Source organism: Pezoporus wallicus, unplaced genomic scaffold, assembly GCF_028554395.1.
Source record: "Pezoporus wallicus isolate ANWC-B61680 ecotype Strahan unplaced genomic scaffold, APGP_CSIRO_Pwel_v1 contig_2543, whole genome shotgun sequence".
NCBI classification, from domain to species: Eukaryota; Metazoa; Chordata; class Aves; order Psittaciformes; family Psittacidae; genus Pezoporus; species Pezoporus wallicus.
Genome location: NW_026638172.1, coordinates 3,469,405 through 3,496,441, shown reverse-complemented (window position 1 = coordinate 3,496,441; position 27,037 = coordinate 3,469,405). Strand labels below are relative to the sequence as shown.

The window sequence follows — 27,037 nt, the reverse complement described above, 5'->3', positions numbered from 1 at the left end:
CCTACCATGTTAGGCCGTATTCAGGACTAATAACTGCTCTGTCTGGTTTTATTTGTTATCAGTAAGAAACTTTACTTTTCCTCTGCTATATGAGGTGTTAAGTGTAATACATATGTGTTTGCCTTACTAGTGATGAAATAGTTATGTTATTGGGTTTTTTCATTCAGGTTCTGGTGCTCCTGACAGCCTGTGGTTGTGACACAAACGCCAGAGCAGGCTGCCCCACGTTGATATTCCACACAAAGAGTTGCTTTGACTTGCTCCTTCCCAGTCCCCAATGCACGCACATGCACTGCTTCACTCCTCATTGGAGCAGAAGAATGGAGATAGAGCAGCTGTGAAATACACCTGCCCTCCATCTGCAGCACTGCTCGATTACATGCCTTTAACTTGGCGATATAGAATAGTTATGCTGTAATATAAATACATTTCTCTCCCCAGCCCATGACTCTGGATCAATCAGCAGATTGAAACAGCAGGAGGGAAATGAAGTAGTAATGTAGGGTGAAAAATAAAGAGTTGAGAGTGTGATCAGCCAACTAAACACCACTAGGGCATGCTCAGTGGGCCTACAGCTGCAGTGGGCTGTGACCATATCTATTAATAGGCCATGCAGAGCACTTTGTAGTCCTAAGAACAATGCTCTTCAGATGTTCAAGCTCTTGTTCCTACTCTGTAACTTCAATAACTCCATTGTGGTGCCTTGTTACAGTAGCTGACTCATCAGAAATGATGAAAAGTCTTACTCTAGTCTCCTCTGACTAGAAGACAGAAATCCTGCTCTTCATTTCTAGAATGAAGAGACTATAAGAAAGAAATAATGCTGAGACTGTAAACTCAGCCCTAATGTGGGCAGGAGGTTGCCCCTAGAGCATCTGTCTTGCTCCAGGCTTGATGACGGACACGAGGGGAAAGGGTTGGGGTGGAAGGAAGACGGTTTGGTTTGTTATTTCTGTGGAAAAGGACCTGCTGCATTCCAGGCCCAGGGGACCAGGCTCTTACATGCTTGTAGCTGGACTGAGTGTGCCCCAGACCTTGTGGACTGTCACCTTCACCATGTCATCCTACAAACTGTCTGTCATTTTAGGATCATATACCTCCTGCAAAGCAGCATGCACACCTACACAAGAAACTGTATCCCTAGACCCTGTCTATGGTGACAAGCAGGCACATCTAAAGTACAAGTTATTTCCTTTTAAAGACATTTAAACTTAAGGAAGAAGATTTCTACCTCTCACTCAAGAGACACAGTATAGGGGAACTGGGCAGGTCAGATGTTTAGCAGGTTTAGAGAAGCTAACCTTGTACATCAGGGCACTAGGAACCTGTTACTCTGTGAAGATGTCCATAACACCCTTGGGCTGCTCCAGTCCCTTTCCCCTGCTGGTCTGTGGCTGGAGTCAAAAGTGAGTGCTGCAGCTCTGTGATTAATTCTCATCTTCCCCATGACTGAGGAAGGAACTTGGGGTCCCCAGGGGCAGTGGTTGTTTACTGCAGGACACAGCCCCGGAGGACTGGAGTCTGGTGAATGTCTGCAGTGCTGTCTGAAACTCAGGGGTGAAACCGTGCTTGGTGGGAAAGAGCAGCAGCTCTGTGGGAGATAAATGCTCGAGGGAGAGGGTGTACCCAGAGAACAGCAGAGGAAGCATGTGTGAGGCAGCAGCTGCAGAAACAGGCAGCGGGGAGGTGGTAAGTGCTTGGGAACGAACACTGGAAACGAGAAAAGGCAAAACACGGTGATGGAAGGAGGGGTGAAATGAGGGCTGTCAGTGGAAACGGCCAGGGGACAGTCAGTCCTGCATGGGGACAGGGGCACTCTGGTTAGCACTGTCAGGGTGCTTCAGCCACCACAGCCACTGCAGGCTGGGAAAGCCTGAGTGCAGCCACTGGGGCTTGATGGGGCACGTCTCCAACTCAGAGTGGGACTGCCATCTCAGCCACTGTGGGCTTGTCTGTGTAAATGTAGTTATTTAATTGAATTACCTAAGCCAGGAGCTGAGTCACCCCAGAGGAGCATTGGTAAGCTTTTTACACCTTGCAAGGTCTCCTCTCAGGCCACCAGCAGTGGCAGGGCAGGCTGGTTGGGACACTGCACTGTAGGCTTGCCAGCCCTGCCTGAGGCTCCTTCCCCCAGTCAACGGAGCAGCCAGGGGAGCAGCCTACCTACAATGACGCAGCGCATAGAAGAGAAGAGCCACCTTCCCAAGGTGCATGTTCCCCTCCTCAGACTGTAGGAAGAGCCTGAAGCAAAGACAGCCTTTTGTTTAGGGATCTCAGCCAAAAAGGTCAAAGTCTGAGACAATGAATCTGGATATCCATGTAGATACATGGTATATACAGCAAAGTTAGCATTGTGTAGCAGAGTGAGAGTAGGTGAGTCATCTTGGAGATCACCAGAGCTGACTCTATGGTTTTCTGCACAATAAGCACCACTTCTTGCGTAATTTGAAATGCATATGACGTGGGAGCTGGTGTGTTGGCTCCGTGTATTGCACATTTCAGTTGTCTGGAACAACTAGCTCTCAGTATTAGTTTTAAGATAAAGCTGGTGTGAGGTAGTGAATGACAAAATATTGCTGGAAAACGATCAAGCTCTTAAACAAGCACTGAGAAGCACATGTTAAAAAATTCCTTCAGTGTATTGATTGTACATTACAGTTTAGAGATAAGCAGATTTTCCAGGAACCCAAATAAACCAGCATCCAGGGCCTTACTCATAAGGTGTATCTGAAAGTCAACAATACTGAATGTTTGTATGCTATTCACCAACTTCTTAGTTGGTGAAAAGCTTGATAATTTCTGTTTCCAGGACTAGACATACTATTTTGGCACATTCTGTCGAGTTCTTCTGGCAAATCGAACACAGGTATACTCTAGCCATTTTGGACTGCAAAAATATTTCTGAAGGCAGCAGCAAGGCTGCCTAATACCAAGTCAAAATGAGACTTCAAGGCAAGATTTTTTGTCCTCTCCTCTCCTTGCAGCTGACAATGCCAGTAAACAGCACATTCCCAGTATACTGGTCTCTTTCTGGTCTGTCCCCTGTGTTTCCTCACACAGATGAGTTCCCAAGGCAGAAGGGCAAAGCCTGCATCATGCAGCAGCCAAGGAACCTGTGTCTTTCCCAGCCAAAGCCCCACAACAGCCCTCCGTGCCCATGAACAGGCACCTCTGTCCCACTAAGTAACCCATGAAGGGTCTTTCAGACCCAATAACTGATGCAGATGGATGTGCATGGCCCAGAAATATGCTGCCTCCTGCCACATGACCTAATACAGTGGTGGATACCTCTGCTGCATTCCAGAAGCTAGCAGTGCAGGGGGATTAGAAGTACTTAAACCTACATGTCTGATCAATGACTTGTGTGACAGTAGGTGGGTGAGAAGAACATAATGAAGTAAGCAGCAAGCCTGGAAATACCATGGAAAAAATATGGGGATTGGAGTGTGGTGGAGGATTTCAGTTTGCCATGTTTCACCTGTGTATCACATTCTCCTCAATCCTTTTCTTCACTTATTAATTGCTGGGATAATGCAAGTGAAAAAGCATCCAGACCCATCCGGTCTGGTTTGCAGGACACATAGGCACTGTGTTTTTTAAATAAAACCACTGTAGCAGCTTTAATGCAGAGAGCATCACAGGAAAATGTTTTATGTTGTGGATTCACTTTCCTATTGGGACCTGTATTAATAATACCTATGTCCAGTTGTTAATAATACCTATGTCCAATGAATGCTTTGTTTAAATCTATATTGAAAACTTATTTTTACAATGGCATTCTTCTGTTTAATGGGATTTGACACTTTGGCTCTGGTGTAGCAGGCAAGTTGTTTATATAAAGCCTTGAAATACATTTCTGAATGGTGCTATTTAAATACTGCATGCACAGAATTTTACTATTTTATTGTGCAACTATAGAAGGCTTCCTGTTCTATACCATAATACAACTTGTTATTTTTCCAGCACACACATTATACTGCATTCAACTTCTGCACAAGGTAGAAGAACTCAAATTAAATTTACAAGCACACCTGAGCAAAGCTAGTTGTGCTTGATCCGGCTCTGGCCGGATCATGTTTCCATGATTAAATAATGATGGCTATTATAACACATTGCAAGAAAATGCAGCTATAAATCCCTCTCAGTTTATTTCCAATGCTTCGTTGTACCATAGAAACTCTGCTGTACTTTCTAGTAAGCAATAGGCCAGACATGGGACTGGGTCACCCTGAGCAGATGTGTTAGATGCTAACTCTGAGAAGATAAGAGTAACAATGCTGCTCTCCCATGAGTTTCCCCCTGAAGGACCTTCCCATGCTACACAAACATTAATAAATCGATCTTCACTGAATCCCACAGCAGTTTATTAACTGAGGAAATTGGTTCGCAGAAAGATTTAGCAGTTTGCTCAAGGCCAGCAAGTAGATCCACAGCAAGGAGAAAGAGCTGGGGGATTGTGTTGGAGACCATCTTTTATTGCTGTTTAATGTTTAACCTTAACATTTAACACAGTGTGCTGAAGGCACGACAGCGCTAGGTGTTCACATTGTCAGAAGTGAATGGATACTGGTTTTGGAGACTAAAAGACAACATGCCTCCAGTGAAGCAAGTCCTTGCTGAGCATGTCGGTCACCTTGGGGACCCACTGGGGTAGTAGCTCCCTTGGGGGTGAGGGACCATCTCCTGCCTGCTTGTGGGGCTGCTTTGGGATGAGGATGAGAGGTTTGTGGCTCCACTGCTATCCTGACTGGAACCTGTCGCTGGGTCTCTCAGGGGTCTAGGAGGAGCTCTTGGGGTCTACGTGTACCCAACTTAAAGAGCAGAGCCATCTGCTCTCTTAGGTGCTTTTCCCACAGTCATCCAGGTCACACTGCAGCTTGCAGATAGCTTTCCTTTTGGTGAAAACAAGGGTGACAGGGCTATAGCGGTTGCTGATACATACCCAGCCCCGAGCTGTCTGCAAGACATGGCCAGGGCATATGTCTGGGGACACCAGGGCAGCTCAACCCTCTCTCAAGTTCAAGGTTTTTACAGGTAGCTCTGACAGTTTTGCATTTTAGTAAGATTTCTTATTTTCCAGTCATTTACAGTTTTGCCAGGATTTGACCATTGGAGTAAATTTTTCCAATCCAGGTGTTTGCCTCAGGCTGAATTAGCTCAGATGGGGGTTGGCGGGGAGAATTTCATTTAGAGCTGTTTCTCATGACCAGGACTCAGGCTGAGGGAAAAGGCTACCTAAAAAAATGTTGTGACTTACCCTTTGAAAGTCTCCAGTGCTATGTAGATGAAAAGATAGCTGTGTAAGGGAAAGGAAAACAGAGCAGACAAGGAATTGGGGTCTATAGGGACAATTCAGGTTGATATCTATTGTGGGGAGAGGGGTGGAGGACCTGGATGTGGTGAACCAGCACAGGCAGTCTACCATGACTAAAACTGGGAGGATGAGCTCAAAACCCACAGGTTTTATGGAATGGGATGGAATTGCTGAGATTGGCAGAGGTTTGCAGTGGGGCAAGTCCTAAGGGGTGAGGCAGAAGTGGGTTAGGACAAGGGTGACCATTTAAAGTTCTGCACGGAGGAGAAGACACTAGTCCACAGCCTGGACTGAGTCTGTTCCTACATTTCCCAGTCCATTGCTGTCAGTGTTGTTGTATGAAATCACTGCTGACAGCATGTTTCCTCTCTCATGTACTGTTAGCGCAGGCTCTCACTCTACAGGTGTGGTCCTTTAGCTGCCTCAGCAAATCTTAACACCGTGATGTTTACCTTACTGATAAGTCATGTGGATGTCATGCAACCTTACTTAACTCCCTTTAATTTTGTTTTTAATTGCACTTGGGGTTTCTTCATGTATCCAAAATCCTTTAGTCTCACGCTGTGCACTAAAAGGACATGTCTCAGCTAGCAAGCACCTATTCAATACATTATTTTCCAGTATATTCCTGATTTATACTATGCTCTTTGAATCCTAGAATACATTTTCCTTATGGGACTTTCTATGGTGCTCACATCTGTAGTACAAGAGTTCCCCAAGTATTAGTTGCTTCATTTTAGCAAAACTTCTTTGTGATGAGATATCAAGGTATTGTCATTTGGCAAATGGGCAGCTAAGTCAGCACTGCAGCTGCCCAGTTTAAATCCACTGGGACTTGATTTTTCAGAGCTCTTACTATAGGATATGATGCTGTGAATTACCTAAGCATTGCTCTCCCTGACTCAGCTGAGTCTGAGAGCTCAGCACTTCTGCAAACTAAACCACTGGGCTTGGAATTCAGGCACCTAGAAAGTAAAAAAGACACAATTAGCCGTCTATGAAAAGCTCAGCTGAACAGTGTTTCCAAGCCCTCTGGAACAAAGGAGGGGATAGGATCCAAGGATGTAATTTTGTACTTTCTCTTCCCTGCAGTCCCATTCCTCATTTACTTCTAGCTTTTGTAATAACATGAAGTAGAGATGCTGCCATAGCCACAGAGGAGGTCTAATTTGCGTTCTGAAGGAAGGAGCCGTGTGGAAAAACACTGTCTGAGCAGATAGTACAAACCATGTATGTATAATGCATGTAGGCATGGGAGACGAATTAAGGTAGCAAAAGTAATTTCAAATTAACATTTTCTAACATTAGTGTGCTTGTTCTGCCAAGATAATTCATTTTCCGTCAAAGCGGGTCTCTGATTTGTTTTGGAATAAAGTGTAGTTATTCTAATTCTGTGTAGGAGATAGCCAGTTTTATCTTTCTTACAGAGTATTTTTTCAAGTGGTAGGGTGCCCTTCTCTTGACATTCCTCATCAAGTTGTGTTCAGTGTTTGAAGATGATAAATGTGCATCAACCTCAGCATTTCTACCACCACCTACCTGCTTTGGCTCTTGCTTCATTAGAATTTCAGCAATGTGCTGGTTCATGGCAGATAACCTCCTCTCCCTCTCTGGAGCGCCTGTGAGTGTGTGTGTAGGGGGTGAGTGAACGAGTGCATTTCTCATCTCTCCGGCACTTATTACATTCCTCTTTCTCTACCTCCTCTGCAGCAATAAATCAATGCTACTTGTTATTGTCTACTCCTTGGGCAGCGTTTCAGGGGCAGAAGCAGGCTTTTCTGGCTATAATATTGTAGGTTTTATCAAAAGCTAAAATAGAAGTAAAAAGCTAAAGTAAATCAAAGACTTATTCGTGCAGATTCTGAGAGGAAGGACCCTATTGTGGTCATAATAACTACATCATCCGTCAAGACAGGCATGCTTTGCCCATGCAGGCTTCAGTTACCAGTCCCAGCCCTATGCTGCCTGCACAGGCAGGAATGGGGAGTGTGTCAGTGGGGTGGTGTTTCTGCTTCCATTATGGGAAGGACAATTTAGGGTTTCTGGTGCTCCTGGCTTTCCTGACTGGAGGCATCCTCAGGGCTGGGATGCTGGATGCACCTTTCCTGTGCATGTGCTGAGATGGGTGTGCACTCTTTGCCCTTCTTCAGAGAGTTAATAGCAAATGAAGCCCTAAAAATATGTTGTGGAAGGAGTAAAATACAGCCTGATTATTGTTTACTCTGACAAGAGCAGAGAAACATACAGTGGTGCCTGTGGTGAAACTGTAGATGTGATGCTTAGGGACATGGCTTAGTGGTGGACTTGGCAGTGCTAAGATAACAGTTGGACTTGATGATCTTAAAGGTCCTTTCCAACATAAATGATTTGGTGATTCTATGATTCTAAATAAAGAGCAACATCACAGCGGGTCTGTGGCTTGTAGCAACTCCCTGGAGTAACTGCCCAGAAGGCCTCTGCCTTCTTGTTTGTTGCCTGCTTTCTAATCACAACAGACTGTTTTCGTCCACACAGGCTTCCTGATTTTCTACAGGAAAAAAAGGCCTTCCCACATACCTGGCCCAACAAGAAGGGATTAGATGTTCCTGCTCTCCACTAAGGACACCTTAAAGAGATGGGGTGGAGAAATAGTGAGAGAACAAAGTGGTGCGGTGGAGGAGAGGGTGAGAATGCAAACAAGAGCCTTCTGGAATAGAGGTGTTTTGCTGATCCAAGCCCAGAAGCACAAAAAAATACCTGGCACATATGCTTAGGCATCCAGGACCAAATTAAACAGGCAGGTTTAAAGCTGGGGTTGCATCTGGGTTTTTTTCATCCTTAACTCCTTCCAGTGTTATCTAGGGTAGCTCATCTGGCAACCCTCATGCTGAAGTTACTGAAGGATGTTTGCAGGCAGATTCTCAGAGTCTGAAGTGCAATAAAAGGCCCCCTGACATATTAGCATGTTTTTCTTGTGGCTTCGTAGACACATCTTATGTTTTCTTTCTGCAGTGGCAAAAGGGGGAGAGTTGAGGGGTCCCCCCAAGCAAGAAATGTACTTATCAACTCAGTTTGTCAGCAACAGCACTGCTAAAAGCATGCACACACATGCACCTCTTTCTCTGTCTTCCCTAAACTTTGCCTAGGTTTTTTTTATTAAAATGGCTGCCTCGAGCTACTGATGAACATGAGCCTGTAACATGAGATGTGCAGTGTATAAAAAACCCACTAACTTTTATACAAGCTCAGATTCCTTCTCCTGCTCTGATTTTCACTGTTTGTTATTGGAAGGCTTCCCCAGCTCCCTACCCTTGTTTTCAAGGGGACATACACAGGTCATACTGCATTTTTCTGGCCCTGCAGGGAAGATGATGCGCTTGCATCAGGCTGCATTTGGGTATAGCCCTCTCTGCCATGTTGCCGACTGTGAGGACAAGCACACAGGTCATGCAGTGGAGAGGCAAGCCTGACATGCAGAGACGATCCATCTCTTTGATGAGGCTTTTTGAGGCTCCAAAATATGTGTGATGGCAAGCAGATAAAAAAGTATTACATGCATAAAGGGGAAGGGATTTTTATCTGTTTGCTTGTTTGCTCTCCTTTCCTAAAAGTAGGAAAGCTTTTTAGGAAAGTTGACTTGTGTGCGTGGACTTGTGTTGTGATAAACATCAGATGGGTTTACAAATACAGCACAGCCTTTGAGGGACAGGTCTGGTTCAAGAGCTCTCCTTGCTCCATGGCATGGTGGAGGGGGACAACCTGGTACAGAAATGGGGGGAGAGTAGCTTGGGAACAACTGGCATTAGCTTTGGGTTTTGAGGAAGCTGTGGCCACCGCTGAGAAGGTGAGGTCTTGTAGTGCAGCTCTGACCTCCTCTGGCTGCTGCATCTGGGGGTTTCCAGGTGTCCACATCCCCGAAACTCACCTGATTTGGGGAGCTGGTGGTTTCTCTTCCCCCCAGGCACTGCACTGTAACTCAGAACCACTGAGACAAGTGACTGTTTAAGACAAAGTGAATTGTCCATAGCCTTTCTGTCTTTCTGCATCTCATTTTTCCACAACTCTCTCACTTGCTGATTATAATTGCCCTTTAATTGCTTGTACAATTTCAATTACATAACAAGTAAGCTATACAGTAGCTGCCAAAAGTATCTGTTAAGTTCTCCTTTTTTTTTTTTATTATTTATAATTGAGTTTAAATATTTTCACAACTGTGATTGCCATAGTCCTGACAGAGAGGTGAGGTCAGTCAACAAATGAACTTACTCTGCATTCTGTCTGCTTACTCCGGGCACAAGTTCACCAGTTTGCTCTGTAGAGATTGTTATTTAGATCTGGTAATGCTGACCAAACATCCTTAATGTGGACAAAAGGATTTCGTGGTTTATGCAGTCAAATGCTGTAGGGATATCCAGCAGTGTGAAAGCAGGCAACAGCCAAGAGCAAATCCATCACTGTCACTAGTGCTGTTTCCATTTTACATGCCAGCTAGATGCCGAACTGGAAGAAGTCCAGGATCTTTGCAGGGTTCAGAGGGAGATAGGACCAGCCCTTCTCAAGCGCTTTTATCATGTTCAAGGAGGGTGAGATCAGATAATGGGTTACAGTGAGAGAATTTGCTTGCATAAAGCAACAATATAGTCCTAATAATAAGCTTTAGGTGGAGTTTAAATGTCTCTTCTGGAAGAAAGCATGAGTGATCTCATGTGGGGTTGCTTTGACTTCTTTTTTACTTCCTGGACAGAACAGAAAGGGGCAACTGAAATGGAGAGTCTCATCGGAGGCTCTCCCATACTCCTGTTGTGTAGAATAGTTGAACTGTGAGGCAGAGAGTATTGACTTATTGGTCAATGAGGAGCCTGTATGGAGCCTTCTTTCTTGAAATGTCATATGGAGGGAGGTAGTTTTCTTCAAGGAGCAGGCTGACAGTGATGGGTAATAGAGATGTTCAAGGATGACAAGACTATCCATGGCTCACAGTAAGGCAGCATTAAGAAATTCTGTGGCTAAACCTATGTGGATGCATTTCAGAATTAATAGATTTATAATACGATATATGACTGTGGGTATATTTTAAATCATCAGGAACCTGGGTTTAGAGTAGCTGTTTTAATCTTGTTTGGCTTTCATGTTTGTTTATTTTCTTTAAGGAGTATATATTCTCATTGCTTCGTAAATACTAAATTACATATCTTAAATAGGGCAAGGCTCTTTTAAACTACATTTTGTTCTTTTTGTAAATGTTAACCAAAAGCACAAGAGTTACTAGAGGATACACAGCATGGGAGGCTCCTGATTTAAACAGTTATGTAGCATAACATATGTTTATTTGGAAATGTAACTTTTATCATTTTTATTAGAGCAGGAATTTTTATTATTCAGTTTGTGTCAGATTCTATTCCCACAGAAACTAGAATTAAATGAAAAGTGAAAAGGACAGAATTCCTAAAATACATTCATTTTAAAAGGATGCATTTATGAAGAAGAGGCAATTGAACTGATCTGGTTGTCTGGGTTTTCAAGATTTGGATGAATATGGCTCATCCTCTCACCCCAGAGACTAGAAGAGGGAAAAGACTTCTCCTGGTTCTCCAACTCTTACATACACTCTCAGCTGGAAGTGAATAAGATATTGAACTGAACTTCATCCATCTGTCAAATACCCATGGTCAGTATCTGACAACTTTTATTCTTCTGGCTTCTTTGGTTTTAGGTTAGTATGAAAACCATGGAATTCCAATGGTGGGATCTATATAGAGACTAGGAAAAATAGAAGGAGTAATAAGAAATTTCATTATCAGACTTTTCCATTCTTACCCCCTAAAAGACCATGTGTTCATCACTAGAATCCATTTCTTTTTCATTAATGATCCTTTCCTGGAGCAAATGTCTGACTATCTGGCCTGTCTCTCTCCTTCCTTCCCTTCAGTGGCTAGAGGATTTGGGGATGGTCAGAAATACTGCAAGCGTCAATGCCTCCAGCTTCCCTCAGGAAATGGAAACAAAAGCAAACCTATCCAAACATTCTGAACTCTCTTTAAAGTCTTGCAGAAGTAGCAGAAGGTTTGAGGTCGAGTTTCTCAACCTGTCTGAATCAGGACTGTCTTCTTTGACATAAATCAGGAAAGGAAAAATTCAGCCTTCTGCTAATTTGGGTAGGGCTACAATGATAATTTGACTGGAGAGATTAAAGTGGTACAAATGAAATAATAGAAACTAAAATTAATGGAGCTGTAAATGGGATTGCATTGTGCAGGGCCCCTACATATGGTTCAAATTCGGTACTTCCTCTGTATCTGACAGAGTTCTTCCAGCAAGAATACATCTGAGGAACCGCTACTGCACCCACCATGAAAGCATGGAGAAGAAAACCTCACCCTGTGGGGTCTGTTCACCATTCTTTCTCCCATGGTGACTCTTTGTGCTTTTATTTGTGCTTTCAACACAGGTCTGAGTTTGCTCTCATAAGCAGACTTGTCTATCACTCAAGGTATGAGCCTCAAGGCCAGCTCTGGCAGGTCACCTTGTTTGGATACTTGTTGAATTTATATACTCCATGAGGTCAGTTAAGTTGCTCACACATAGATACCAAGAGCCATCTGAGATACCATGAGATAGCTGAGGTACCCAGGCTGGCCTGACAGATACGGCAGAACACCTATAGGAGGCACATGTCCACCTGGAGAGGCAACTGGAGGCCAACCATACTATTGCAGGATAACTCCAATGTCCAGTGAGTTGGAAACAGTAGCATACACTTGGTGTCTGCAGGTTAGCCTGGTGTGTAAGCGTCCAACGTAGTCAACTGAAATCTGAGTCAGTGCAGTCAGCAGTGATGGAAGAGCTATTCTGGGAACCAAATGCTGAGGTACAACTCAGTTGCTTAAATATAGGTATCAATTTTCTTTTGAGATATCCTCTTATATTTGAAGTATTCACACAGGACTGGCAGATATGATTTGACCTAATAGGAGATTAATAGTCTCCAGAAGGAACAGCTAGGCATCACGTAGGTTAAAAAGCCAACCAGCACCTATGTTTTGCAAACAAATCTAAAGGCGAGCACATGCTCTGTGGACTGAACACCAGCTGATTCAGGTTTGAAACCAGCCCAACTGCAAACACCTCAAACTTGGCTCTTCCTGTGTTAGCTATGATGAGGTTTCAGCACATGGCATGAATGAAAAGCATGTGAGTCTTAATGCTTGTGAGTTAACGTGTTGCCAAGTTCATTCTTCACTGTGTAGACATACAATTCCCAATTAGCCTATGCCAACCATTGACCAATAGGCTGGCCTTGCAAGAGCTCTGAGTAAGCAGTGTGTATCATGTGAACACAAACATGGCAGGAAGTGGGCCAGATACGAACCTCACAGAAATGGTGAATTGTGTCTAGGTATTAATCTGTCTTTAAATTCAGTATTTCGATTGGACATAATTATTACCATTGGCATAAACAGTGAGCTATCCCCCTTGCTCAAGCCTGCTGTAAGTCTGACTTTTTCATGTCTGCTCTTAATTGTTGCCAGGGTTCCCTGTAGTAGCATAAGCCTGTTTAATATTACATGGTATGAGAAAATTAAATGATCAATATCAGGTTAAGAGCACTTAGTTGTTCTTTCTTTGCATTTGTAATTGTTGGCGTGACAAGGAAATAATTACTATGCTGAGTTTATTGTCCTCTATTGGTGATTTTGTTCCGGTATGGACATGTCTGATTTAAATTGTCTATAATATTGTTGTCTTGGAAGGAAATAGAAAGGAAAGGGGAAGGGAAAGGAAGTAGGAGAAATTAAAGGCTGATCTAAGATTAACATAATGTTTACTCTGGCTCTTGGCAAGGTCTTTTTGTAAAAGGAGTCTCCCAAAGCAAAAATCATCTAAAGTGGATTTGTTTAAAGTGACACTGTCAACTTAAATGTCACACTTCGGGATTTTTTTTTTACTCCATGTTGTTATAAGTAATACCTAAACCAATTATACCCCGCTAATGTGATTGGAACACCTCAGATTATTACAGCTGACAGACCAGAGGAAAAGTATTCTCTGTATTTTTGGCTTGTTTTTATTGCAGTTGCATGCACTCTGTCCATGATCACCAACTCATATGGAAAGCTTGCACACAAAAAGAGCCATGTAAATTTGGGCCATGCCCATATCTTCTGTAGTTTCTTATTGACATGAAAGAATCAACAGCTGATTTTTTTATTTTTTCAATTTCATCACTTCCCTATCTGTGCATTAGGGCTCTTTCCCGCTGTTTGTATAGCTTTTTGATAGAGTAACAGGAGAGAAAAAGAACACCATCAATGGGTTTAGAAAAAAGATTTTTAAAACTAGCAGGGGAAGTAGAAAAACAGAAATCCCCATCAGTCCTCTGCAGGGAGCAGGTACCCTCAGGGTCCTTGCTTTCAGCCACACAGAGACAAGCCAGTCCCTAATGAAAAGATGCCAGCTCCATCCAGAAGCCGGTGGGAGTGGGCTGAAAAAGAGATCCCTCTAACTGAGATACTTACAAGTCACCGGTGTCAGCATTAAGACATCCTGGGAGGAGAGAATCATAACTGGTTACTCACTGCCTTTGTTTAGCTGCCTTTGGAGGTTTCAAGGGACCTGAAGAAAAAGACACTGTGGCATGTGCCAACTGTTGACTCTATCAAATAATAAAGCAATCCCAGTGGGTATTAAGAAGCTTGGAATCATCCTAATGAGTCTGGCAAAATCTCATTAGGATGAACAGCAGGTGATGACAAAATATTTGCTCTGTATGCAAATGAGTTGTTTCCTTCTCCATCTACACGTGGTTGCATGAGTGCTCATTTTGAGCACTCAGGAGCTGTCAGATAATTACGTGCTGGAGTAAAGCACTGCATCAGCTAGTTGTATTTCAAATGCATCAGTGTCAAAAATGGGAAAAATGCTGGAAAAGAGCTTTGCTTTTAAGGTGAGAGCCCTCTTCTATCACCAAACTCTCAGCCTCCTTTCTGCGCAACAGTTTTTCTGGGCATCCAGGCAATCCAGCTGTCTTTCTCTTCTAAGCAAGGGCATATGGGCTGCAGGTTGTCAAAACTTCTTCAAGAGCTGTGAGCATAGAAGGCATGGTGGAAAGTGGAGGGGGGTGGGAGGTGTGCTGTATAATGAAAACAAGAGAAAACATGGCAGTTCCTGTTGTCAGAGGCAGGTTACCTGCACAGACCTGCACCTGATCTATCCTTCTAGTTCAAAACAACTCTACTAATCAAACAGGAAATATCCAGCTGCAGGCTCAGATACTGCTGTTTGTATAGTAAATCGCTGCTTTGCCCCCTTCTGCTGCCTGAACATCAGGCTGTGTAGGCCCTGATATTGTTCAGATCCTGAAGGTGTTTCTGGCATAGCATGCTTCTATTCTCTCCAGCATACCATTAATAATGCTCCATACTTTTGTTTTTAATCATGTTGGTATTTATTTGTTGCTGCAGTCCTTTTTCTACTCCTCATACATGTCAGAGGCAAAATTCTTGCATGGAAGAGATTAAAGTCCCCAAGAGCCGCATTCTTCTGTGTGTGCCGGGGGAGAGGAGGGCAGGGGAGTCAAGTCAAAGGACATTCCAGATTAAATAACCCACACCAGGCAAACACAAGTGTTCCTGCAGATCTCTTCAGTGCCTGGCAGTCAAATACCTCCGCTATACTTTCCCCATGTAATTATGGTCTGCATTTGAAGCCTCCCTTCTAAAAACACCCCTAGGATCCCCAGGGCCATGCAAAACTGCCAACTCTGAAAGGCAAAGGACTATGTGTATGAGGACCCTGTGCTCCCACCATATTCATTGTCTTTTATCTGGAGATGGTTTGCTACAGGCTCTCCATCAGAGGGTGAGTTTAGTAAGCTGATTATGGGAGAGAGCTGTTTACTTTCTTGCTAATGTCCAACACAGATGGGCTGAAACAATACTACAGAGCACGAATTTCCTCCCTCACCATCCAGCAACCTGCAGCCCAAATCTTATGGGTGTCAAGGAAAGGGGAGCAGTCCCATAAATTGTTCCCTCCACAAAGGGACAAAAAATAATACCATTAGATGCAGCTTTGTTTTCCAAGCATGTTAAAATGAGTTATTATCTGATTTTCGTAATAGTGATTATTTTAAATTATTGATAATGCTATTAAATGCTAATAATATTAGGTGCTTTTTAGTCTGTAGATCTTTATCAGAAGTGCTTTTCAACCAAGCGCTTTGCCAGGTAATGTCAATATCATAATTTCTTTCTTTGTAAGTCTGGGAAGTCTTGAAAGGTCACCAAATAGGTCAGCAAGACAACTGAGAAGCCATGCCTAGTTCTCCTGATTCCCAGATCAACACCTTCTGAGTACAGGGGAGCTGTGGCTCACTTCATTGTTGCTGTGGACTGGGACATGCAGAGCTGTGAAAGCTCCTTCTGTGGCTGGAGGTTTTTAAGAATAAGCTGGACAAATATCACCTGGGGTAGCATGGAGTGTGTTTGACTCTCTGATCACGAGGTCTAGCAGCATAACCTCTTGATATCCAGACCTCTAGCCTAGGACTTGATGACTGATGTATCCTACATGGTATGTATCTTAAATTTAATAATTGTGTTAAATTGACGTCTGTAGTCAAGTGCTGCCAAAATGAGAGCGGGCCAAGAATTACAGTAAGTGTTAAAATGCAGGCTCGGCAGGGTTTGCAGGGCAGCGAGGCTTGTCCTCATGGGTGGGTTATGCACGCCAAGGTAGCATGTTCCAACTCAAACCAACAGCATCACACAGGGCCTGCAGCCTTCTGGTTCTGCTTAGCACAAAACCAAGCAGTACAGACAGGAGAGCACAAGCCCTAAGCACTATAGGCAGGAGCTAGTATATGCTGCTTGGCCTTGGTAGCAGTCCTTGTGTTCTCTTTTTTAGGAGTAGAACTGTAGTCTGCTGGAGACTATGAGGACATCTTACTCATGCAGAGGCATCTAGTGCTATCTAAGATACCAAAACATAACCTGTATGGCTTTCATTTGTTCCTTCCAAAGGGAAAAGTTTCACGTAAGACCTCTAGTATCTGGCAGGCTGCACAGATTTCTTGGGTACCTTAGAGATATGGAATGGCACTAGAAATCTGTGTTTAAAGAACAAGACCCCCTGAAAGTCCATGCTGGAAGGTGGTCCAGTTGCTCAAGCTCTCATTTGAGTTTTTGCAGCCTGAACTGAGCTCTATGCTTTTGTTGCTGAGTGAGTTTGCAGTTAACAATAACAAGCACATACCCGCTGCAGTCTCAGAGGTGTCTGTAGAGCAGGCCTACCCTGAACAAGTGATAAATACCTCTGCCTAGTCTTGTTGCTCCTCTAGGCCAATAGTAGTACTGCTCACTTGTGAATTACTTTGAGACTTAAAGTATTGTTAACACACTGGTCAAATTAAAGAGAGACTGTAGGTGGGCATCCCTCCGTCCTGAGTTTGGACAGAATAGGGAGGTCCTATGCATTTATGTCTTTCTGCTCATAAAAAGTATTCTTGTTAAAGCTGGGAGAGGAAAAAACTACACTTTATTTTCCTTATCCTCTCACCTCTGAGACCCTAGATCACTTCACTTTTCTGTTCCTTTTCCTCCAGTCCCAGCCACAGCCTGCAACTTCTTGACCTACTGTTCTCATCCCCATCTGCCCTTTCCAGTATGTCTTCAGCTCATGTCTCAGAGTTTGTTAAATTCTACTTTTGCTGTACCACTCCCTCCCAAAACTCTGTAACTTTATTCTTCCATTCAATTCCTACTATTTCTGTCTACCCTCTCCAACTGTGCCTGTCCCAGACCCTCAAAGTTAGACTCTTCATATGTTTTGCAGCCCCCTGACATCTGTCCCTCTATCTCCACATTGTACCTATCCTTGAAAGACTCCATTGTTCCTCTCTCCCCTTGGCCAAAGTAGGCAAGTGTCACTTTTCCCCTTTACCTGGTTTTCCTGGGGATAGAAATCTACCTGGCCAGGTCTACTGCAAAAGAGAACATGTCTGGGTAAAAAGGGGTGACCTTAATCTGGGATTGAGGATCATGGAATCACAGAATAGTTTGGGATGGTAGGAACCTTAAAGATCATCTAATTCCAATCCACTTGCCACAGGAAGCGACACCTTCCACTAGACCAGGTTGCTCCAAGCCCCATCCAACCTGGCTTGCACACTGCCGGGGTGGGGCAGTCACAGCTTCTCTGGGCAACCTGTGCCAGTGCCTCACCACCCTCATAAGGAAAAATATTTTTCCTAATACCTAATCTAAATCTACCCTCTTGCAGCTTAAAGCCAGTTAGTGCTGTATCAAGATTTAGTTTTCATTGTGTGTTTAGATAAGCTCTAGGATATCTGGACTGTGCTGGAGCATCTCCACTATCTGGACTGTGCTGGAGCATCTCCACAGTTGCCTTTCTGTGGACAAATTGCACTGTTGTCAACCGCCTGGTGTCTTTTGGTAGCAAACTGTAGGTCACCAGTCACTCCAGAGTAGGCAAGATAAAGGTCTTTAGAAGAGAACAGCAGCTGAAGGGATGAACACAAGAACTGGTTTTTTTTAACCTTTTTTTTTTTCTGTCAGCTCTCAGCGTTATGCCAAGTTTGGTCTTGAAATGCCTGACTGGCAAATGTCCTTTCACTTTTACTTTAAGTAGCTCAGAAGGCAGATCATTCTTCTTTCCTGTTTTTCTCTTTTCTCTTCCTCTTTGCATAATAAATCAAAGTGGTAACCACTGGCTTGCGTAAGTATTTTTGTGGACTCTGCAACCAAGATTCATCCTGTCTTTCAGCCTGTGCTGAGGCACTTCTTAAGTCAGTAGTCTGACTGCCTTTAGATGCCCCCACTAATCATTGGAAGAGGACGAGTACTTTTGGGAGCTCTGGGAGCACTTTACCTTGGGCTGAAACACCCTTTAGATGTGTTGATATCACTCTTCTCCCAGACCTAAATCTACCGGAGGCCAAACACACAAGATGCATTTTACTGCATGATGCTTCCCCCCACCCAAGATCTTTCTCCTCAGCAGGTCCAGAACTCTCAGTGAGGCTGGACTTCATGTGCCTTCACACCCTATAAACGTCAGTACTTTCTGGGGCATCCACTTTGCAGGTGCTTGGGATTTTTGGAGGCAGCTGTATATTTGTTACCAAGGACAAACGAAGAGGAATTCAGGGACCTGGAGGCAGTGCTATCCCTGTGAAGGTGGTCAAGTGCACAAGTTTTTTGCCTCAAGCTGTGCATGTCCACTTCTCCCTTAGGACAAACTTTGCTCAGCAGCCATTGGACACTATTTACTTCTTCCTGACCAATAAAGCATCAGAGATGCCTTTGAAGCCATTGACTTCAATATAACTTAATGAAAGTTTGAGCCTCCACCTTGATGTAGAGTTAAAACATTCCTGCTTGAGCTGAGGGAATATTTGAGAGTTATTTTTTTACCCACAAATTTCCACTGTTTCCAGAGAAGACATAGAATTAGTTTGATGTATACTTGGTAAGCTTACACAATCACACAATTCTTAGCAAAATTAGGAACAATAACTACTTACCAGGTTGTGCCCTGTAAGGGAACAGTATAACACCAGATCTTGTATAGTTTAAACTTATGCGAACTTCAGCAAGATTTTTCTTCCATTAATTATAGAAGAACAAAGCATCTACTCTTTCATATTAAAAAAATCACCTCTTCCTGGAATCTCAGTTTTAAGGTGTTTTTTACTGTGAAAAAAAGCTTCATGGTAATGATAGCAGAATATCAGATTACTGACTCTGTATAACAGTGCTCTGTTTGGCTTCTGTCTACTTAACAACATTTAGTGAAAAACTGAATGCCTTCCAGAGACACCTTTAATTCACAAGTTGAGAATGTTTATGCCTCTCAAGTGGTCAAATTAAATTGTATCGAATGAACCGTATGGGCTTGATCTAGGTTCTAAGGCCCCGCTTAAATTGTTATGTGTTCATGAAGCAATTAAAGCTGAATAAACATTGCCAAAAGAATTTCAGAGAGGATCAGTTCAAATGTTTAACGAAACTAATTTCTGCCAAGGTTGGTTTCTGTGGGCATTTGTTTGATCTGGCAGAAATGCTCTTTCCTTAAGCATTTAACCAAAGTCTGATTGCAAGAGTCGTATTTTGTTCTGTCAGGGAGAGTAAACGATGATTTTGTCTCCCATGATCACTTAGAACTGAACAGTTCCTTATCACACCTCTTGGCTAGAAGGTGCCCAGAGCCAAGCTAGGAACTACACACTGATTAGGACGTGGTGGTTAGCATGTAGGTACTCAAGAAGGCATTGAGTTAGTTATGGTGCGTTATTTGGCTGGGTCTTAAATATAGTAATTTTGTATGCATCAACTGTTTTTACAGACCACAATAGCGTAGGCTCAAACACCTCAACTTTAGGCTTCACAAACTGGGCATGACTGGGGTCATGGCATTTCTAGGTGAACCCTTTGGCATTATACCTGGTTTTGAGGTCAACAAGGATAAGGCAGTCTTCCGAGCTGGTCTGATGAACTGATTCATCTCTCTACACAAACCCCATCTTCAAAGTTTTCAGGAAAGCCTTGAGGATATGAGGTAAGAGTATGGGAGACTTTAAATGGAAAAATGGAAAGGACTGGCTGTGGTGAGGTTATCCAATCCCTTTGGAGTAAATAGCCTTCAGCCTATACTCACTGAAAGTATAAACCTGAGATACAATATTAAAGTATATCAAGCTTAGAATATTTTGTTTAATCCTTCTTCAAATATGAATACTTTTTCCTAAGGTATGCTGTGAGATACTGTCAATGAATGCAGCTAGTAATCAGTATCTCAAGCTGCCTAGAGAGGTGCTCTGTCTGAGATTTGACTATGATCACCAGAGGAATTCAGCTGGAAACACTTCTTTCATTACCTGGCATCAAAGGTGCTCATACAGAAGGTTTCCAATTCTGGCATTTGCTCATCACTTTTGCCTATAAGATCTTAGGAGCCTAAACCAAGTGGCCTTCCAATGGTGGACATGAGCTCTAGGTAAAGCCCAATAATTTATTAACATTTGATCCTTTCAGCCATGGAACAGAACAGATCTTTTCTTCATGCTTTTGATCAGGACTAGCTTAAGGTTGGCTAGGTCAAACTAGATGGCCTCTACTTGGACTACTGTGGTCATGGGGTAATGCTGTAACTTCTGTGGGACTACTTGGGGATGTTATTATCTTCGTCTATTTAATAGTGTCTGTATTTTAACAGATACTGCCTGTACATGTCTGGAGGGACACCTGCTAAGCATAAACAATAAATATTGATCCTCCTATCTCTTCCCTGAGCACACCTGCCAATCCATCACTAATCGTCAGCTGTGAGATCTGATACTCTTCTTTGGCATCAAACTTAAGTATCACAGAAGGAAACTACTCCAACTGGTGATCTTTGCACTGTACTTAACAACATTGGGAAGTAATCATGGCTAATTGTTATGGCTGTAATTTCAAACATGACAGCTGGCAGAGAATCAAAGGTCTCAGTCACATTTGCTGAATGTCTCCCTAATATGTTCCACCAGACAGTTTATGGCAGCACCCTCCAAAACCTTGCCCTTTGACTACTTGCATTTCTCCAGTATTCAGGTAGTTGCTGCCAAAGCTGTTCTCCTCTACAGTAGTTATTTTCACAGTGTAATATCTTGGAGGCCCAGCTGGCAAACGTTGCCTTCACGCAGGCTGAATTAGATCTATGTAGAGAAGGGTTGACAGTGTAAAGATTTTAGGAGCATCTAGAGTCAGTGAATAAACACCAGCTATAAAAAAAAGAACAGGTGCCATCTGCTCCCACTCAAATAACTCCTGTTGACTTCAATGGGAGTGTGATGATTTTCACAGCCAGTATATTTGGTTTGGAAATACTTTCTTTAGTATTAACAATAACACAAAATGACGACCCCCAGAAGTCTAAGGAGGTTAAGAGAACTAAACACTGATGATGGATCATGGATACATTCCCATGAAAGCAGAGTAGATCAGTTGGCATTTAAGAACTGTTTGTATATCCCAGCAGTAGGTGCCTGAGCTAAGATGAGGGAGGTAGCATTTTCTAAATGGCTTTGGTGCTATGGAATCAGTTGTTCTCATCACAGAATCCAGTGTGGAGAAAGTGCTACTAAGGCAATTGCTTCTAACAGAAACCCATGTGCCAGGGGTGTGTGTAAACAGTTGTGCCTCTCCTTTCCAAAGGTGTCGCCCTTGGGAAATGCAGCACTCCAAGAAAGACTGCTTTTTCTTCCTGGGTTGCCATCTTCCCTGGAAATAAGCAGGTAACCTCATCCTGTAAGGCTCTCCCTCCAGCAGGAGCACATAGCCAACTTCAGAAAGCCCTGTACCACCTCTGAAAAGGACAAACACTGAAGCAAGGAAAACAATTCTGATTGGGCAGTGCATGTCAGAAGATCTGCCTTCTATGACACCAAAGTCAGAAAAGAGCAAAATGCTTGACCAGTCTTCTAATGTCTGGGTAGATGAAGGACAACACCATGAAATAAAACCACTGGAAGCTCCAGGACAGTGGATAAAATCTGACCAAAGGGGACCATGAAGGAGTGCTAGTTTGTTTTGCAAGGACTGATGCAGTTAACATTGGCACTTGAACTGGAATTGCCCTGGAAGATGTGAAATTGCTGCTCATTTTGTTAGCAAAGCTATGGAACCATGTAGTCACTGCCATATATCATATCCTATTCTTTTCTGATTTAGCACATTTTATGATTCAACAGGGCTGTGACCTTGATTGTAGAAGCCAAGCTGAGAACCAGGTGCGGCTAGGGGTTCAACATACCACTGAAGAATTTCACGCAGAGACTTTAGCCATGATAGCTCTTCCAGCTTCTTTGGTCTGTGCACTACATGAGCTCAGGTTGCCTCTACACTTGCCCAACTGCATTCAGGGCACAGGCACCTGATCAGGTTATGGTGCCTGAATCATCACTTCACAGCTCCCTGGTCCCAGGGAAGCTGCTGTAGCTGTGTCTGCACTCTCAGTGCCTGAGGCATGAGTGACGTAATTCAACAGCAGAAGAGGCTGAAGACAAGGCTTAGGCACTTCATCATGTGTCTGAACCTTTTACACTAAAACCTGCATAAAGGCAGGTAACATATACCTCCCTTCAGGCAGTCTTGTCAATGCTGATACTCTAAAGTCAATGGATTGTACGTGAGGGCAGAAGAGGTTAAACTGGTGTAACCAACCCAGCACAATAAGAGCACTCACAGGAGAATTCAGAAAGATGCATTTTCCTTTAGTTAAGGTGTCATCTAGGAGATCAGACTAACTGATCTAATGACCTTTTCTTACAGTCCATGACTATTACATGAATATCCATCTCTAGTTCTGCCTTTTATCTCTCCAGCCTGCAAAACACACTTTGCCTGCTCGCTGGGCTGGTGCAAGCAAACCTGATGGCCTCTACTGACTGTGGCTGAACTGTAGTCAACCCTCAGAGTTGCCAAAAACTCCTGAGTTAAAGCTTAAAAGCTACCTCTTATGGAGATAGCAAAGCTCTTTTCTCTGGTTTATTACATCGCCTTATATCTCTACTGCCATTCCTTCCTTCCAGACTCAGTCCCAGGCATCAGTATTAAAGGATGCTTAAAGTAAAAGGGTTTGTATTTCAGAATGACACAACATACAGGACTGGGGCAGTCTGAATTTGTGATTGTTTTCACAGGCTTAGGAGCATCTGTAATGAACAAGATGCTGAAAGGAAAACACATCAACAATAAGCGCTTGAGATTTATGTTTTGTTTTTTTTTTTTTTACTGGAGAAAATGAGGAAGAAAGGAAAAACTCTGGATATTTACATCTCACCTGGCTTTATTCAGCATCTTCGCATGACTGTAAAGAGCAAAGCACAGTTCAGTCCCATGTTGGACCAACTAGGCTGGGCTTTGCCAGTGAAATTGAAAAAGACTAGAAGACTTCAAGATAAATAAGACAGCAGGAAAAAGTAATGAAGGAATTAAACTGACCTTCTATAGAAATGGGTGAGACAGGGTAAACAGGGAGAGATCTTGTTTTCCTTTCATCCTGGAAAGAATAACATTTCTTCCTTTCTAGTTCATCACAGTTGACTGATTTGGAAACAAATCTGTTTTCTCTGGAAAGATTTATTTGCCCAACAGACTTTTTTTTTCTTTTTTTTTTTACTTCTTTTTTTGGCAAAAAGCAATAGGTTGAAAGAACAAGGCTTGTCTTGTTAGCAGGTTTAAAGGGCTCCGTAATTAACTGGTACATTTGGAGGCATAGCATGCAGGATACTTGCTGCAACCTACTTTATTGCAGTGTCACAAGGAAGTGCTGTGAAATGGGCAAGAGTTTTAAAGAACGCTGTTTATTTCTCAGGCAGTATCAGATAGCAGGATTATTCAGTTATGAGGTTAAGCCAGAGCATTTGCTGAGATAAGGACACTCTGGTGTGACCTATGAGAATGCACTTTCATCTGTGACATGCTTTCTCTCTCCCTCCCTTCCTTTCCCTCTTTCTGTCTTTTTTAAGCTGAAAACAAAGCGTCGTTTATTTAGTCTGGGGACAGCATGCAGTTTTTCACATCAGTCCTTTGCAATACATAGTAGGTGCCTTCAAAACACAAACTGACATCCTGTGACTTGGGGAAGTCAGTTGCAAGGGTCATTTATCCCTGAAGTCATCTCCTTTTGGTGCATGATCTATAATAATGTTATTCTCAGCCAAACCTCTCTTACTTCCTTACCCTTTTTCCTCCTTTTTTGTTTTGTTTTTAATCTGGTATGATACTGTAGGCAATTGCTGGCTTGGAGCAAAACTTTAAAATGTTGGTGACTCAAAATAGGACTGTAATTCCACACTGCAGTGATTTAAGTCCTGGTGACTTGACCTTGTGAAGTCCTAAAGATCTGCAGCTTACAGTAACTGTAAATAATGTGGAGAATTGCTCAGCGCTCCTGGAATACAGCTACTGTTAGCCCGTTCCTTGAATGTGGAAGCCAAAATAGAGGCATCCCTATTTGGAAATGCAAAGCTAGCAAGGCTATTCAAGTGCCAAACAGACCCCTGTGGGAGGGAGGGCAGTCTCTTCAAACATGTTTCTGGAGATGCAGAAGATAAACATTTATCTTTCAAAATGATGCCTCTCATGTCTCAAGGGCAACCTAAACACTGAAATCTCTTCTGACTCCTACATAAGGCCAGATTTGCCACTGCTAACAATACTGAGAAGTATTTGCCAATTTGGCAATTAACTTCTCCATTCTTGGGTGCACTGAACATTATATCCAACTTTGGGTACATAAAACATTTCCTAACTTTGTACAGAACCCTTCAAATTGAGGGCAAGATTTGGCCCTAAATAACAGTGAATATTTATTGCTATATTCCTTTTGTTTTTTTCCCCACCAAATACTATCTACCTTTAGACTCTGACCTGCTTTTGTCAAGTATTAACAAGCATCTTTGTGTAGGGAAACATCACAAGCATCTGGGTGTATGGGTGTATATGGCACCAGGATTGCACAGTACTTGGATCTGAATGAGATCTGTAAGAAAACTCGATTCTCCTTCTCATTTAAATGCCAGGCCATCAAATTTTAGTTTAATCCAGAACCCAAGGGAACAACCTGGGAGGAAAATTGTGACTTGCTGAATCACTGCCTCTTCCTGACCTCCCTGCTGCCTTGGAGAAGCACAGAGGTATCTGCAGCAGTTCAGTTTCTCTAACAGCATCTTTTTGTGGTTGCATCAGTGCTAACGCTTTAAGACCACAGTGTTGTCTTTTCCCCAGCTCCTCATGTGAGACCAGTGTCAGAAATGCCCTGTCTGCTGCCACTGGCACAGGAGACCCAGGCATGCAACTCAGCAAGCAAGGGAGGAAGAGAAGGCTGCAAACCAGTATGATTTACATTCACGGTCTCCTCCTTATGAAGAAGAGAAGTGCAGAGGGAAAGGATTATATTGAAAAGATCAAAGTGGATAGAGAGGAATGGGTTAACAGGCATGCCTTTCAAAAGAAATAATTCTCCTGACATCTCAAGGGATGGGTGAAGGGCATATTGCCTTGTCAGTTAAATGCAGCCATTAGTTTCAAGCCCATACTAATTAGCCAGCTTACAAAAACATGCTGCTCAGCATTTCTAAATGCAGACTACAGCCTCTGCCACTCCTCAGCATGGATATATTTGTCCACATCCTCTCAATGTGACACGCTGGTACAGAGGTGGTTTGGTTAGTAGTTAAAAGAGAACCTAGGATTAAATGAGGCCTCATGCAGTATTTTTCTCACTTGCTACATCCAGGTCAGCCCAGGACAAGCCACTAACTGAATAAGGAGTGGGAAGCCTGCTGTGTATTGGGATCCCACTTGCACACAGAGGAAACTGTAGCACTGCCAAGACCCAAGTCACTTCCTGGTGACTGCACTGGCTCACACCTGCCTAAGCAAAAGTCATGGTCCCTAATCTCCACACAACTTGACTGCAGCGGAGTGGAGGAGGGCAAAGCTTGCTTTTGCCCTGTACTGAAAAAAACATGTGTGGTATTGCCCCAAGGGCCTGGGAAAATAACCCACAGTGCAAAGCGGATGAGAGAAGGAGCCCACTTAGCTCCAGATGGCTTTTGAAAGTATTCATTTGCCCTCCTGGTCCTTCACTTCCCACATGGTAATTCAGGGCTGCTAAACCATCACTAAATTGAAGGTGGCCTGGAAGTCTTGAGTCACTTGTATTGCTTGGGTACAGCAGTGATATGTGACTGGGGGTGTCTATACATGTATAGTTTCAGCTTGATAGCAGTATCTCAATTAAAGTGTTTAGCTACACCCATTTCTTCCCCAGTAAGCAGATAGTAAAACTGTCTGTACAGAAATGCATAAAGATGTGACTCCAGAGTCATTATCTGCTGCAGAGGAGTTCAGAGGCCAGATATTGCTTCAGCCATGGAGTTTTTCCATGGAGAGAGTGGGGGCTCTAGCTGTGGACTACTGCTAGGAGAGCAGCAGGGCTCTCTTCTACCCTGACTACACCACATCCTTTGGCTGAGTGGGCACACCTGGCCTTCATCCAGCAAAGAGTCCAACCCTTGCTCTGCCATGTGCCTTTGGCACGCAAGTTTTTTAGGACAGAGAATATGTCTTATTGCCTGCTCAGGTGTTTTGTTAGTTTTTGGTTTTGCTTTTTTTACCACCCCAAACACAGGTATTGGGTGGTTTGAGCTCAGAAATCTCCCACAAATATACATGGAGCCCAATGGCAGGAGATGGGATTTGCTGCTACTGCATGCGAATGGAAGTCATATTAGGGAAAGGAGCAGGAGATATTTGCAATGCACTTCTCTTGGTCCATCCCTATGTTTGGGGCTTTTCCAGTATCCCCTGGTCAATCTGTTGTTTGCCTAATTTTTAATAGCAGGGCTGTCTGGGCATTGATTTTACATGTTGACACGAAGGGCCTCCCTCTGTCAGAAAAAAACCTAGTAGTTGCTGGTGTAGTGTCAGTACCTTTGTGTTGGAGCAGGAGGTTGGAGACAGGTTCCTCACTGGTTTGGGGCACTCTCTGAGTGACAAGGCTTCCTGGGGCCATGTCCTACTGCTAACAGACTGCAGCAAATGGGATGAGAATCAAACTTTATATCCTGAAGGTTATCCACCTTACGCATCTTCTGCCTGAAAACCTTCACCATGCCTGGGGCAAGGGTGCATCTGCTCTGCCAGGCCATTCCCCAGTTCAGAGCTGCTGACCTTC

At 43.3% G+C, this 27,037-nt stretch overlaps 1 long non-coding RNA gene across 2 annotated transcripts; it reads left to right on the top strand.

The window, feature by feature from the left end:
* Nucleotides 1–1,261: 1,261 nt before the first annotated feature.
* On the top strand, nt 1,262–26,043 carry LOC130599344 (uncharacterized). Of its 2 annotated transcripts, none has more exons than XR_008972213.1 (3): nt 1,262–1,689; nt 11,597–11,704; nt 25,595–26,043. It is a non-coding gene; the product is annotated as an uncharacterized LOC130599344 (long non-coding RNA). The 2 variants fall into 2 exon arrangements; XR_008972212.1 differs by lacking the exon at nt 1,262–1,689 and adding an exon at nt 10,056–10,961 and having other exon boundaries at nt 11,223–11,704.
* Nucleotides 26,044–27,037: the final 994 nt, after the last annotated feature.